The 16,756-nt window shown below is 46.9% G+C and overlaps 1 protein-coding gene across 2 annotated transcripts in view; it reads right to left on the bottom strand.

Moving 5' to 3' along the window:
* Nucleotides 1-14,263, bottom strand: part of RAI14 (retinoic acid induced 14) — a 119,010-nt gene extending 104,747 nt beyond the window's left edge. For both annotated transcript variants that reach the window (XM_023754967.1, XM_023754968.1), the window contains exon 1: nt 14,234-14,263. The gene's annotated coding sequence lies outside the window, so the exon portion shown is untranslated. The remainder of the gene's footprint in view (nt 1-14,233) is intronic.
* Between the last annotated feature and the right edge of the window lie 2,493 nt (nt 14,264-16,756).

Below are 16,756 nucleotides of genomic sequence, written 5' to 3'. Positions count from 1 at the left end.
CTTTTCCCGCCGCCCTCTCACTTTAAAACTAACACCGAGAAGCAGAACCCTGCGCTAAAATATGGTCTGGGCTTTATTAAACGTGGAAAATGCACAACGTGTGGAACCTTTGCGTTTAGGTCAAAACGGCAAGGAAATCTGTGCGCAGGTTCCCATCAATGCGGCCGTGAGCGCTCTATGAATGGCACTTCAAGCCTCAACTGTCCACCAGTGAGAGCAGGTGAACCTCCCCAGCACCATCCATTTGAGAACTAAGGAAAGGTGGTCGAATGCTGACTACAGCTGGCATCGTGTCTCTAAAGCTTCGCAAGGTTGTCTCTTGTTCCTCCACCGTCCTGATCATGCTGGGCCAGACTGCTCTGCGGAGACAGAGGGGGAAATGCAAGCAGCTGAATGGCTGTGCTCATCCCTCCTCGTGTCCACCTCGCTGGCCGCCAATGTGTTCACTTTCATTGCTGCTGCGGCCATTCAGCGGGGTCCGTGGATGAATGGTGTGAACCCAGTCATCACAGAGCACGCAGTGACACTCATCTGGAGGTCACACCGTTACTCAGCCTCCCTGTGGTCCCTTTTCCATCTACCCAGCTTGGTAGGTAGAAGTGACAAAATGCACGTTGCCTTGGGAACTGTACACGCTGTAATTACACCTTGGTGATTGCCAAGTACGTAACCACAGCGAAGGCAAGGCTGGTATGTGAACAGCAAAGTGCAAATTCGGGGACCGTGTTTCTCAAGGTTGGCCCCTAATTAATCTGAATCAGAAGGCCCTGGGGACAATTGGCTGAAGGCAAAACCCTAGTCCACATCCCATGGACACAATCTTAGGGAGCAGGGCCCAGGAATTTACTTGGTTCAATCTTTTGCGCACTGACGTTTGAGAACCTAGGATTGAGGTAGATACACAGGGAATGGAACACACTTGTCTGAATCGCACTGATTTATAAACAGCCCCCTTTCCTGCCAAAACAAACCACCTTCAGATGAATGCAAGTGGAAGTAATGATAATGGGATAGTCCCAAGCTGCCATTGGCTCATGGTCCTCCACCCACTACAGCTAGAGAATGGAAATCATCCTTGGAGTTCAAGTTCTTCCACCCTCTGGGCGAAGTGCTAATAACCAAAGAAAGTGGCCAAATCCATGCAACAGGAGAGGGAGAGAAGAGAGGCCATGGCTTGGATAATCCACAAACTGTGTAGCCCACCAAGGCAGAACCACCCACCGCACTCCTTCAGTCACGGCGGGGAAGACTTCTGTTTGAGGCCATGGTGGGTTTTCATAGGTGGTGTACTAGTTTTGTATGTGTGTGCTTGTCTTTGGCTTCATTTTTTATTAAAGCATGCCAGTGAGAAGTATGCAAACTCTTATTTGAAGAAACTTAAATAAACAAAGCAACTAATTCCCAAAATTCCCAGGGGGAGGGATTCTTTGTGAAATGGTTGTCTTCCTGGAATCATGGCTCTGGGTGTGAGACAGCTGGGTGGTCCATGGGCAGAACTTCAGGATGAGAGAGACAGGGGTCAAGGGAAACCTACAGGAGAGTAACTTCAAGAATGGTCGCTGGGGGTCATTGAAGTTAGGAATAGATCACTGCTTTCCTGGTATTTGTAAAAGACTCTAACACATGGGAGCCATGACCAGAGGGAAGTAACCTGCCCCTGAAAAGAGGCTGGGCTCCCTCTGCCTCAGCATCTCCTCTTCCCCAAGAGGACCTACAAGTAAATCAGGCTTCCTTGCCTTCATTGGGTCAGTTGGAATCTCACAGCTCCCATTCCCAAATCCAAACTTCCAAAGCCCGAACTGGGCTACCAGCTACCGTGAGTAAGGGGACCTCCATTACTTTATCAGCAAGGCTCCACGACTAGCAGTCCTTGGACAGGTCACTTAATCAAGATGCTTCATTCACAAGAGATGCGGTGACGCTGAAGAAACTGCTCAGCAGCCTAGTTTGGACCGCACAAAAAGAGGATGAAGCGTTACACCTACGTGGGCAAAGTTGAACTAAATTCTTCCATTTCAAGCAGAATAAAGCACTTCCACCCACTGAGCAGGAATATTAGACAGTTTACTTCCTGCTCGGGCCAAAATAAGTCACTGAAACATGGCTTCCATCGTTGGTCACCAGTCATCAGGTGACACTGCGTCAGCCGTGCTTGCGTCCACCAGGATGGAGCAGTGCAGAGGTGCAAGCCTGGGTGCCTTCTCATCTGAGAGACTGGGTCCCACAAACAGGCGTTACTTATAATCCATTTTTCCTTTACAAATAATGTAGCTCTCCATCAAAGCTTAACATGAACTACCCTTATCTGATGTAAGTCTAGCCTGAATCAAAAAAAACCTTGCTATTAGCCTATTGAGCTTTATTATAAACTAATAAGTTAGAGTTCGTTGAGTATTACAAGTAACTTAGAATGGATATGGGGTTTCCTTTCCGGGTGAGGAGGGCTGCACAAGCTGTGATCATACCAAAACCATTCAATTGTACACGTCAAGTAGGTGGCTTGAATAGGATGTAAATTATATCTCAAAAAAAAAAGCTGTTTTTTTCTAGTAGCTTAATAATCTCCATTACCTTCCTTACAGTTAGGAAAATTCCAGGTTAGAAAGCTCCGCACTGATTGAAAGAAACTTTAAAGGAACAAAGATGAACAATAATGCCCTTCCCACTAGTGTGTGGTTGCTCCTAGTATTTCTTCCTTTCGCTATTTCTATACCACAACGCACCCCTGATTGAAGTGGTTAGGAAGAGAGTTACTCTTGCATCTTCAGACTACGTCTGCCCCCCACTCATACCCCCCATATGACCCAAGGATTACTTTTAAGGCCAGGCTGCCAATTATGTCAGCACTGAGGGTTCTCTGGGGGCCCAGCCAGGTATTCTGATCCTGTCATCCGAGGTGAGGCTCACGAATCTGTAATTTTTGTTTTAACTCCTCGGTGATTTGGATGCTCAGCTAGATTGGGGGACCCACTGTCCTAGACACAATACTATACCTATAACTGACACTTCATTAAAAAATAATGTAGAGACATTGTACAGATAGATATGATAGATCAACGTCTTCGAGCATCGACTTTGCTCGACTCTTTCAGGATATTGGGGGATGGGGAGTTGGGAGGGGAGCCCTCCAAGCAACTAGCTGGTTCCCCCTGGCTACGAGGGACCAGTACCAACGGGCAAAGGCAAATGGTAGCTCTGCATTTTCCTGAGTCACGAGCATCGTTACCATCCATCTGAAAGGAGTCAAGGGCAGTGAAGTCCCTGTGACCACACAGCACTGGGGGAGCAGAGGCAATGCCAACGTCCTCTCACTAGCTCATCCTTCCACCCTGGGATTGGGAGCACTTCTCCGGAGTCCTCAGCAACACCAGGACACTCACGTGCGCCCCACACAGGCTCCCTAGTTAATGCATAAAAAGATCCAGCCGCAGTGTCACAAATGGCAGTGTTTCATCTTTCTTATGGCTGATAGTATCCACTGTATATATGCATGGAAAAAATGTAAACACATACGGACATTCAGGTTATGGGAACACTGGGCAGGCACTAGGGAGGATGTGAATAGAGACCAAGGGTCTGAGAAGAAAATGATACCAAACTATCTAATAATTAGCTGTCAGATAACACAGAAATTCCAAGAGTAGAAATCTTGGAGGCTGGGAAAAAGTCAGAGAAGTCGTCACAACAGGGGTGGGGGCCTCGCTAGCCGTAAAGCAAACACTGAGGGGGAAGGGCATCTCGTCAGTCCCCTCCCACAAGAGGGGACTTGCCCATCTTAGATCTTCCAGGCAAGAGTCAGACCCCTGTCCAGTCTTGTTAAGCCATCCTCTAGCACAGCGGTTCTCAACCTGTGGGTCGCGACCCCTTTGGGGGTTGAACGACCCTTTCACAGGGGTCGCCTAAGACCATCGGAAAACACATATATCATTACATATTGTTTTTGTGATTAATCACTATGCTTTAATTATGTTCAATTTGTAACAATGAAATTGGGGGTCACCACAACATGAGGAACTGTATTAAAGGGCCGCGGCATTAGGAAGGTTAAGAACCACTGCTCTAGAAGCTTCTCTCAGGAGGTTGAGTAGAGGTGGTGGGAATCACTGCACAGTTCTCTCCAAAGAAAGATCCTCCCCCAACCTGCACACACGCTGGCCCTTTTTTAGACCCTGCGTGTGAGCGAGGTCAGGAGCCCCGCCAGCAGTTTGCTCAGCAAATCTGAAAACGTGCATCTCTGTTTGCGTACTCTGGAATGGTGGGTCTTCAGGTTGGGATTTCACTTTGCTTTCATTTCTCTAGGGTGCTGGCCATTGGCATACAATCAATAAATGTTTCATGCATTAACATGTGAGACAAAGATTGGGTTGGGGCCCTGGATAGCCTTTAGACCTCACCTTTGACCTCCCCAAGACTGTCTTTGCCAAGTGCACTGGGTTAGCTGCACTGGATCTAAGTAAATGCAACATAATGATTAGGTTTTACCACATACATACAAAAGCACTAAAGGAGTTAGAAATAAGTAAATAAAAGCCCAACTCATAGGGCCTACAAAGTCTTACCCTGTGGCCCCTCCTTTCCCTCCAGTCAGCCCTCCTTCCCCTCCCCCCCCTCACTGCTTGGCTCCTCATGCATCACCTCCCCCCACACACTGAGCTGAGCCAAGGGAGCGGACCACTCTGAATAATGGAATGTGAGAGTCAACAGAGAGCAAGGACCGTCAAACAGAAACCCTAGGGGTCAGAAGGTACAAACCGCCAGCTATAAAACAAGCCGTGCACAGCTTGGCGACCACAGTTAACAATACTGTGCTGCATATCTGAAAGTTGCTAAGAGAGATCTTCTTTTTTTTATCTTTATTACTGAAAGTATTACATATGTTCCCCTCTTTCTCCCATTGACCACTTCCAGCCCGCCGGCCGCCCCCCACCCCAGGGCTCCACCACCCTATGTCTGTGTCCATGGGTTATGCATATACGCACATAAGTTCTTTGGTTGATCACCTCCAGCCCACCCCACTCCCTGCCTTCCCTCTGAGATTTGACCATCTGTTCCATGCTTCTATGTCTCTGGATCTATGTTGTTCAGTAGATTCCACATATGAGTGAGATCATATGATACTTGTCTTTCTCTCACTGGCTTATTTCACTTAGCATAATACTAAGTGAGTAGATCTTAAAAGTTCTCATCACAAAAAAAAATTCTGTAACTATGTGAGGTGAGGGATGTCACCTAAGACTCATTGTGGTGATCACTTTGCAATATATACAAATATCAAATCATTACGCAGTACACCTGAAACTAGATATGTGATATATCAATAGATTATTATATATCAATTTTACCTCAATTTCTAAAAAGTATTTAGCAATTGAAATTGACTATAGAATTTTTTTATACTAAAGACTAATCAGAAAAGTCATAGCTTGTATCCAGAAGCAAAGAATTCACTTAATAAATTTTAAAGAGATGGTGGGACATAAGACAGAGCTGCTCTATGATTACATCTTAGGAGGCTATGTACTCAGCAAACCAGATACACATGAATAAATGAGTGGATGGATGAATAAACACACGAGCAAACTCTGCTGGGCATTAATGACGGGATGGGTGCTTTCACAGATGTCATCTTTTTTATGCATTAACTAAGGAGCAGGTGTGTTAAAGATTTCCCAGATGATAAAGAAGAGAAAAGTAAAGGGGGGAAAAAGATAAAAGCAGCAGCTTCATTGTGGCAGTGAATCCTTTCTAAAACACTCTAACCATTTTTCTTTTATTTTCTTTTTTGGCAAAGAAATGACCACATTCTTCTTAAGCTGCAAATGTCATTCAGATATTGCATCATCGTAATCACGTAGTAAAACTCCCTTGAGAACATCAGCCTCCCTCCCTCGATTCAGAACTTGCCATTAGCCAGGGGATGACAGTTCTCTTGAGAAACAAACACGTCCTTCTGTAAAGAGTAAGACCTGCCATCCACCAGGACAGATCTTGGCCCGTGAAGCAGTGAGAGCCACGAGCGCTATGAAAAAACCAGCCCAGGCGCTGGCAATGCTGCTATCTGATCTGTCAAATGTGCTGCTCTCAGGCTCCCATCAGCCTACCGGAGCAGAGCCCTAAGGTTACCTCCTGCCCTAAATCCATCCCATTTCACAAGGCCCAGGCTTAATCAAAACAAGCTACCTCTGGGATATAAAAGTCATCCCAGGCCTCAGGAATGCCACATGATGGGCCGCTCTGAGGTTATTTTAAAGACGACCCCTAAAGGTTCCTTCTGTTTCCACATCTTCTGATGTCAATGTCAACAGCACCATCTAACCTAACCGCAGTGCTCACCCCGCAGAAGAGAAGCTGCCCTGCGGGTACCTGCCCTCAACCCCGAACGGCAAGGCGCCCGCGCCCTGTGCCTCAGCTGCTTCCTTCCAAGGCCATTCCGTGGGTTTCCCTTCGTACTATCCTGAGACCCATGAGAACCGATCCGTTTTAGAAATACAGGCCCAGCCAATCCTCAAAGATTACTGGTGGAAGTAAACAACGTGGAAGCAAAAGTCACCGAGGAAAGCATATCAGCGGTTTCCAAGAAGTTCCACAGAAATTCACCGTCTAACCCAGCAATGCCACACCTACGTATCTTGCCAAGAGAAATGAAAACATGATGTCCATGCAAACATTTGTACATGAATGTTTATATGCCAGCAGTATCCATAACCGCACCACCGTGGCCACTACGGGAAGATCCGCCAACTAGGTAAAGGCAATGGGGCATGTCCATGCAGCGGAATGCCATCCAGCACCAAAAAGGAAGGAAACACCAATAGATACTGCAACATGTACGGAGCTCCAACCACTGTGCTAAGTGAAGGACACACACAAAAGACCACACACTGTAGATTCCATTTGGGAGACACATGTAGACCAGGCACATTATAGAGACAGGAAGTAGGGTAGGGGCTGTCTAGGGCTGGGAATGGTAACAGAGAGATTGCAAATGGGCACGAAGGAATTTTGGGGGTGAGAGAAGTGTTTTAAAACCAGATTGGGGGCAGGGGTGAGGTGGTCTAGAAGGGGTCAATCGAGAAAAAGGGGAACTATCTGTAATACTTTCAACAATAAAGATAAATATACATATACATATACATATACACACACACACATGCACATACATATGTATGTATATGTTAGCCCTAAAAACACACACACACACACACACACACACACACACACACAAGATTGTGGGGGTGATTACACAACTCTATAGATTTCCTAAAAATTATTAAACTGTATACTAAAATTGGTGAATTTCTGGAATGTAAGTCATGCCTCAAGGAAGCTGTTTTTTAAAAGATCAAATACAGAAAGAGAAAAGGAGGTCACGTGCCACGTTGTTAAGGTGATGAAAAACATCTTTGGAGCGAGGTGCTAGGCTCCATGTACGACGATAGACTGGATTGCCAACCATTCGCCTACTGAGGATCACTAGGCTCCCCACCTTCTGGAATGCTGCAGATGTCCTTCGCCACGATCACAGTGGTTCTGCTTGGCCTGCTGACTCTCTTTACCCGATCACCCAGTGTCTCAAACACTTTTCAGAAAAAGAGAGAAGTCACTGAAACAGACTCTGTGAACTCTGATGCCCTAGGAACACCAGGGAGTGGATGGAGGACACAAAAATTCTTTCTGCTGCCCCACCTACTACCTACTGTGTTTGGATGTCACTCAGTTACCATGTGTACATACAAGCATGTGTCTCACTCCCCGGCCTGCCGAGAGGGGCAGCTTGCTGGCTGTGAGGCAGGTCTCCTCATCTCCGTTCGGGGGGACCCAGGCTGTTTGGTTTGGTCCTCATTGTCCACCACCTTCTGATAACTGTACCTCCTCCTGTTAGAAAACTACCCTCCCTCCCCCACCCCCACTCCAATAATCTGACTGTAGCTGTCCCCTGAGAGGTGGGCGTGTGTCCCCGGAGGAGCAAGGCGATTCAGAGACTCTCCCTGGGATTTTTGGAGCTGGGAGATAGAAGGGGGAGAGGGAGGGAGGGGAGAATGGAAGGGACAAGGGAGGAGGGGGAAGAGGCGGAGAAAGGGGAAGAGGAAGAAAAGGCTTCCTTGCTGGTGGAGAAACTGGGAAATGTGGGCCTGGCAGCTGCCCAAACCCGTGCAGAGGGCTGGTTTGAGAGAGGGCACCGGGGAGGCCGACTCCAGGCTCTGCTGTGGGCAGCCCAGGCTCTGGGGTCACATAACGAAGGCACTCCCCTTCTCCCTTAGCTCTTTCACACTGGGTTCCTGTCACCTGGGATGAACAGGACAGGACGACCGACAGTGCCCTCTGAGCCTGCAGGGTAGACAGGGCCTATTCTTCATTCATTTGTTTGACCCCTCGCTGCTCCTGGATCTATTCTGCCCCGGACCTCATGCCTGGTCCCCACCACCTCCAAAGCGCTCCATTCACGATTCACCTCTATCATCGCAGCCAGTGCAGAAGCCCTGGCCGGCCAGCCCCTGGGGGTCTTCTGGGCCATTTGCACCCTGAGAGGTCCATGCTGCTCCCTCTGCCTCTCCTGCACGAACCAGCCCACAATGAATGCAACTGCAATTCTCGAAATGAAGAGGGTTAGACTGTTGTCAAACTCTCCCGAAAGGAACAGCCACTGTAACAGCTGGGTCCACAGAGGGTCAGGGTGGACCGTCCCACCTCTGCTCCCCAGGGCACTGGGCTCCACAGAGCTGAGGGGGACAAGGAAGCTGCTGCAGGGGGAGCCAAGGCTAAGGATGAAGAAGGGAAACCCTCAGGATAGGAGGGAACAAAGAGACGGGGTCGGGGGTGGGGTGCTGGGGCTCAGCTGGACCAGGAGGCCTCAAGGCCCACGGATAATCCTCTGGGCAGTTAATCCTCGAATAGCCCTGAAGATGTGATATGCAAACCCGCTGTCACTCGCCCCAATTTATTCTAAACAAGACACCTGGAAGAGAAGCCTAAACACTGGCTCAGGCAACAAGGCATGGCTCCCCAGGGGCTGTGCCAGCCGGGATCTGCCACGCCGTCGCCCTGGCAGTGCCAATGGAGAGCCCTTCAGATCTTTTCCCACTAGAAGGCCCAGGCTGCCCAGGCCTGTGCTCTACGCATTAACATGAAGGACGGGAAGGTTTCATTAACAGGAATATGATGCCCGGGACCACTTCCTGTGTGTCGGGCTCAGAAGCAAAGCGCATTAACATGAAGGACGGGAAGGTTTCATTAACAGGAATAAAGATTTACTATGCCCCTCCCACTCCGCACGCACACCCACACATACCTGGCACCTGATGCCAGGAGGGTTTACAGAGTAAAGATAGCACAGCTACTCAAGAACTGGCAGCTTAAGAGGAAAAATAAGACACCTATCCTGTTCTAATTACTCATATGCTCTGAATACCAACTATGAGACACGCAGACACGTGGACCACACACAACCCCTGCCTACAAAAACCAGTTTCACTTTGTTAAAAAAAAAAAGAAAAGAAAAAGTCCATGTAGATTACATGTACAAAAGCAGAGATACGGATCTGTAAACCAAAACCACAAATGTCCATTATGCCATGTAATCAGTCTGTGATGAAGTTATAGTATTTCTCTAAAGAAATGCTTAAAGCTGTGAGCAAAATCCCGATAACTGAGTAAAGGCACAGGGAAACTTATCAAATGTGCATTTATTGAGGGCATTCTGGGTTTCAGGGGGTACTGGGGTTCCAAGACTGACAAGGTGACATGTTACTTAGACTGATGCTGTCCAATACGTCAGCCATTAGCCACGTGCGAACGGTGACCAGCCATTAGCCACATGCAAACGGTGACCAGCACAAATTGACAAGTACTGTAAGTAGAAAATACACAGTGATTTGAAAGACTTACTATGGAAAAAGAATGTCAACTACACCACTGATAAGTTTTCTATTAAGTACATGTTGATAAGATTTTGGATCTGCTAGGTAGAATAAAACATATCATTACAATTAATTTCATTTCTTTCTCCCTTTTTTGTGGCTACTAGAAAACCTAAAATGACCTCTGTGGCTTGCTTGTATTTCTATGAGACGGTGAAAATTTAGATTTTTCCTTCTAAGACTGGGATGACAGCGTCCATTTAGCAGGAGCAGCAGCAAGGCAAGTATAAAATTAAGCATAAAATTGTATTTTACCATCTTTACTGTTCACTTACTATCATAAACCATAAAAGTCAGACCTAGCTTAAGATCTAGGTTAACTGCACGTTAATGATCATGAAAGGTGTAGTTTTAAAGGTTTACTCTGCCACATGCAAAAGAAGGAATGATTAACCAACAATGTTATTTCACTTAAGACCGACACACTTATAGGCAAAGTCAACTACTGCTCTGTTATATACAGTTCAGAAAGCATGTGTGTATTTTTGTCTATCAGCAAATGGACACTTTTCCAAAGGATCCAGTAGGAAATTTAACTCCCTCTCACTCATTCTAAGTACCACCATTTCATTTTGGTTTTCTTTTGTTTGTTTTGTTTTTGTTTGCTTGTTTGTTTGTTTCCTCCATCTTCATTTTGAAGGCGACTTTATTGTTCTGTGCCTAGATTATGATTGAAATGAGTTGTCTGGTGAAACAGGAACGTGTCAATGCAGTTTCGAATAAGATGGGTCACCCTAAAGGAAACATGTCTTTGCATTGTCCACATTACCTACTGGTATGATAACAGAACTAAATGAGGGAATGACGACAATACAGGGAAAATTGTTATGAATTACACAGATGTGTTGCAATGACTGACATATGGGGCAACCCTTGTTATTGCTATAGGTTATAATGGCAGGTATAATCACATTGGCCAATATAGCAGCAGTTCTTGCAAGGTAGGTGGATATACAACATGGTAACATTGGCAATATAGCAACAGTCACCATAGCAATCACTTACTTAATTTTCATCTTATTTTGCAAATTTTTATTTTTTCCTCCTATTTTGTTATAAATGAGTATCCTAGCACTTCTCGCTCACACCACTTTGGGTTAGATGCTGTTGTTATTCCCATGGTCCGGGTTGGAAAATGGCAGCGTAGGACGCTTATCTGGCCCAGTGGCACCATTTCTAAGTGGAGGAGGCTGGGTTTAAACTCAGGTTTGGCTCCTGAGCCCAAAACCCACCCCCGGGCTGCATATGAGACAACACCACTAATAATTTTTAAAAGTCTGGCCAACAGACCAACATTCTTATTACTTCAAAAAAGTCCAGTTGCCCTTACTGATGAGGCAGTTCTCGCTCCATCGGCTGCTGGCACACACCGGCTCTCTCTAGGAAGTGTGAATGGACCAATCTGAAAAAAGGCATCCCTGGGGCGGGGTGCCCACACTCACACATCCCTGCCTCATTCCAGGGGAGGGTCGCTTCTTACTTCCTTGTTGTTTTCATATGCACAGCATATGCTTAATGAATAAAGTTATAGAACTCATAAGTCAAATATTCCTCTTCCACAGAGCTCTGTTGAAGACAACAAGTTATAACAAAATGTAAAGATAATTAGACAAGTGAGGTGGCTATTTTTACACTCAGCTGAGCTGGCGAGTGAGCTACAGATTGGTGTGGTAAGGATCTGGAAAAGCAAAACTTCCAGACACTCGGCTGCATCCCTCTCATCAGAACATCTCTGTGCCTTGAGCAAGTATTCTGATACCCTGTATAACAACTCTGTCCGAGCCGTGAGAAGTGAAATGCATGTACTACAATTCTTCAGGACAATTAAAAGCACTGAGATTATGCCCGGCCGGAGTGGCTCGGTGGTTGAGCGTCCACCTATGAACCAGGAGGTCACAGTTCGATTCCCAGTCAGGGCACATGTGGGCTGGATCCCCAGTGGGGGAGGGGGGGTGCAGGAGGCAAATGATCAATGATTCTCTCATCTTTCTGATATTTCTATCTCTCCCTCTCCCTTCCTCTCTGAAATCAATAAAAATACATATTTTTTAAAAAGCACTGAGATTATAATGAAGTGGCATCCTAAGACCCATCACCCAGCGAGGCAGGTCTGGGCAGGGGATCTGGAAGCCACACACACACACACACACACACACACACACACACACACACACACAGAAGCAGCCCGGCCGGCAGGCTGCCACCCACGCCTGGAGCCGATATCAGCAGGATAGGGTGCCTGCTCCTTCTGTTTCCTTTGCCACCGCAGATAGAAACACCCGCTTGCAATGCAATGAGAATCAAATGCGCTTTGTTCCAAGGGGTATGCACCTCAAATAATCAGGGGTTGTTTCAAAGGAGAGGAAGAAAGCAAGCTGTTGTCAAACAAGGCACCAGCGGTGACACAGCCGTCCACAGACTGGCCCAGAGACAGCGGGGATGGGAGGCACTCGGAGGAAACCCGTCTGGCTTTGAGAGACTCCAGAAGAAAAGCAATAGAAAAAGTAAACACAGAGCATGCCCAACGTGGTGTGAAGCCGAACAGCATAGAAAAAATCTAGTGAGGAGTTGATCACGATTGCTGGCGGGACACACATCCTGTTTGTAGCAGAAATGGTTTTTCCTTAAAAAACAAACAAACAAACGAAAAACTCCTAGGAAACCCTGGATGACTTACAGATATTGGGCAATAGTTTCTATGCCTATATTTTGAATAGTTTCTTCCAATTTTAAAAAGACATACAAGAAAGAAATGTGAAACATGTTTCCCTCAAAATAGAACAATGATTTGGTGCCTCCTCTTAAAAAAAAAATCTAAAGAGGTTTTTGTTTTTTGTTTTTTTTAACAAACATCCAAGGAAGTTCTGCCCAGCCGGAGTGGCTGTTGTTGAGAGTTGACCTGTGAACCAGGAGGTCATGGTTCGATTCCTGGTCAGGGCACGTGCCCAGGTTGCGGGCTCAATCCCCAGTGTGAGGCGTGCAGGAGGCAGCGGATCAATGATTCTCTCTCATCATTGATGTTTCTATGTCTCCCCCTCCCTTCCTCCCTGAAATCAATAAATATATATATATTTTTAAAAAGGATCCAAGAAGGTTCTGAGAGCATATGTATCAACTGTCAGCCGTGATGAAGATGGACTGGGTCTGAAAGAAGACTGGCTCAGAGAGAGAGCGGCAGGCTCCTCACCACCACCGGGCCCTGGGTGAGCACCTCCTGACATGGCTCAAGGCAGGACCCCGGGTACCGGCTCTGTTGTGGCTGGGCCATAGCTTGTATTTTCCTCTGCCTTTCATAACAAAGGGGGAAAAGGCAACGACTGGCCTGGCTGGTGTGGCTCAGTGGGTTGAGCATCCTCCCATGTACCTACCGAAAGGTTGCTGGTTCAATTCCCGGGTCAGAGCACACGCCCAGGTTGCAGGTCCCATCCCCAGTTGGGGATGCGCGCGGGAGACAACTGATCGATGTTTCTCTCTTGCACAAGTGTTTCTCCCTCTCTCTCCCATCTCCCCCTCCCTCTCCCTAAAGTCAGAGAAAAGGCAACCCACTGTCCATGAGCTTACTGGCTCACAAGTTCCCACATCTTTGGGGTGGCTCACAAGTTCCCACATCTTTGGGGTGGCTGGGAAGAGGCCACCGTGCATGGGCGGCTTCTCCCGACTGGGTCCTATTCGTCCACCGCAAGTCAGGGCTCCCTTTCATCTCTGAAAAGTGATCAATCACTAGTATGCCACCTTTCATAGGCGATGCTCCAATTCCATGAGCCTTCCTGTCAAACTAAGCGTCTCGGCCCAGAATCTGTGAGCTCACTGACAAAACTTGACCAACAGATGTGCTGATGTGGCTCTCACTCAGCAGATGCCAAGGGCCCGGGTTCCAGATCCTTCTCTGATTTCACATCCGTCCTCAATGCCACCTGCCTCACCTGGGACTCCCCACTACACTCCTTTCCCCTATCACCCATTTAAAATACACCCAAGAGGCCATTAAAATGTTTAGCTTTGCTCTGTCAACTCCTGTATTCATCACGCAAGGTCGAGAAACTCCATTTGGCTTCTAGCGAAATAACGCACCGCACTCCAACAGCGAATGTTTTCAGTACCGTGAGTTGAAGATTTTATGATGTGCCCATTCTTAGAGGGCTTCTAGGCACCCTCCTGCATCCTGGTTGCTCCTGGATCTTTAGAATAAGGTCATCATCCCCACCACCCTCGAAAAGAAAGCCTCACGGATGAATGCACAAAGTCAGGGCAACCATGAGTGCCCCCCCCCGCCCCCGACAGCAATTAGAGAAATACACGCTCTCATCAGCTCTCACCCTGGAAACTCCGTGCGGCTGGCACTGCTGAGACCTGTTGAGACCGTCACTGGCTGGTCTGCACAGACACTGTGTGGACAGGAGCATCAGGGTCCCTTTCTGCACCTTCCACATGTGAGATGTTGGAAAGCTACGTTCTCGAGAAAAGGGAAGGCAGGTAAGGTTTTCCTCTGAATCCAGGGTTAGGCAAATGGTGGCAGAAAAAAATCTGAAGACAAGCGTTTTGAGGAATAAATCACGTGAATTTAAGTAGAGTGCTTTCTTTAGAAGATACTGTTTTTTATCCAGATGGAACCTGTAAATATGACACTCGGGGCACTCAATTGCAGCATTTAGGATGTCCAATGTGTGCTGAAAGAGCAAGTCTACGTGGAAAACCACAACAGAAAGCATTATAGTCATCCGATAAACATCCGAATACTAGATGCCAACACTGTTCTAGACACTAGGGATACAGCAGTGAACAGTGCACAAGAGACAAAACCCCTGTTTTCTTGGCGTTTCTAATCTAGAATGAAAGACAGCCTGCTAATGTAAATTAAAGCACGTGCCAAGTTGGAAGGTAGTAAGTACCATGGATGAAAAGAAAGCAGAGAAGAGGAGCGAGGCGGGCTGGAAGGGGTGGCGGGGGAAGGTGATGTCTGAGTCAAGATCTGAGGGGTCCGGGGGCACAGGCATGTAGACATCTAGGGGAGGAGCGTTCCAGCCAGAGAGAACAGCGAATGCAGTGGCTCTGAGGCAGGAATGTGCCTGGCAATTAGAAGGAATAAGGAGGACGCCAATGTATTTAAATGCCTTCAACTGCTTCCAGATTAAGGGATTACAATGAGGGGCCAAATGTCATGAACGCAGCCACATTTTCACAAATTCTTGGAAGCAAGAATGTGCCTCTGTAAATGCTTACTCAAACCCCTTCATCTCACCACGAAATGAGAGAAGGCCGAGTGAGTCATCCGAGGTGACACCACCAGGGACTGGCTGGCTGAGAAAGGCTTCGGCACAAGTATCCCCCGTCCGCGCCACAGTTTGTCTCCTGCTCCAACTTTGTAAGTAAGAGGTCTTTTTCTTACTTAAAAAAACAAATTAACAAAACAGCAACAGAGTCCGGTCAACTAACATAATCTTCTTGGGGCTAAAAGTTGATCAATTTTACTTTTTCATTCAACAAATAACCAAGAGGGCCCTACATATCCACCCTAAATGTTTGTTGAGACGTGAAAGAAATAACAAATAACAAATGTAGCATTCCCTAGACCGCACTACCCAGCGATGAATGGCGTACGTGTGTATCACAGCAGCTTGTGCCTAGGGAAACACGCCTCAGATGTTTGTTGTGGCACTATTTATCGTAGCAAAAAAAAGTGGAAACGGGGCACATGTCCTCAGCAGAAACGGCGTTCATAGTAAAAAACTGGGAACGCTCTAGTTTTCTCTTGGCGAGGGAGTGAGCATAAGCCAACGTATTCATACCCTGGAATTCTCTGTAGCAGCTAAAGTTCCACATGTACCTCAAAAACACAAGGACAGCCCTGACCGGTTTGGCTCTGTGGATAGAGCATCAGCCTGTGGACTGGGGAGTCCCAGGTTCGATTCCAGTCAGGGGCATGTACCTTGGTTGCGGGCACATCCCCAGTGGGGATGTGCAGGAGGCAGCTGATCAATGTTTCTCTCTCATGGATGTTTCTAACTCTCTATCCCTCTCCCTTCCTCTCTGTAAAAAATCAATAAAATATATTTTTTTTAAAAAAACAACACAAGGACAAATGAAAAAGTGCAAGCTGTCTGTACAGAGAAGGACACCATGCATATAAAATTCGAAACACACAAGCTCGCAGGTGGTTTGTGAACAGGTCAGATCCAGAAGTACCAGACATGTGTGAAGACGTTATATGTGACCTTCACATTAGTAGGCACTGAGGGTGAAGGCAGAGGAGGAGGGACGGATAAAGTATTTGGGCTGTAATTTATTTTTATGAGGGGGATAGAAAGCAAATATGGAAAGATTAGCAACTCCTAAAGGTGGGTAGTGGGGGGAAATGGAAGCTTGACTTATATTCTCTTTTGATACTGGAAATATTGTAAATGTTTCATCCTTTTTTTTTTTTTTTTGAAAGGAAGGGAGAGGGACAAAACTCCTCCATCCCATTCCCTGAATTCCAAGGCCCAGTTTCTTTAACCTCCAACCTCAGTTTCTTCACCTTTAAAACGTGAGTGAGAGTGAGTGTACCTCCTCAACGCTGCTCTGAGAAGCGGCCGCTGGAGACAGAGCTGCGTGGCCAGGTACAGGGACTCGGCGGACGAGCAGGGACACTGTGCCAGGCCCCCACTGGGTGGCCAGGGCCTGGCACCCATTCTTTTTATTCAGTTTCACTGATAATAGTAATAAGATTTTTCAACAGGGTTGTGCTCACCACTCCCACCCCCCAAAAGCCATAAAACAAATCTAAGGAATGTAAATGATACAAAAAATTCATTAATGAAGCATCTCAATGAATGGAAATGACCCCCCTCCCCACCCCCCCA

Source organism: Myotis lucifugus, unplaced genomic scaffold (assembly GCF_000147115.1).
Source record: "Myotis lucifugus unplaced genomic scaffold, Myoluc2.0 scaffold_68, whole genome shotgun sequence".
Lineage (NCBI taxonomy): Eukaryota > Metazoa > Chordata > Mammalia > Chiroptera > Vespertilionidae > Myotis > Myotis lucifugus.
Note: the sequence above shows the minus strand (reverse complement) of the source record. Positions and strands in the feature narration are given on the sequence as shown.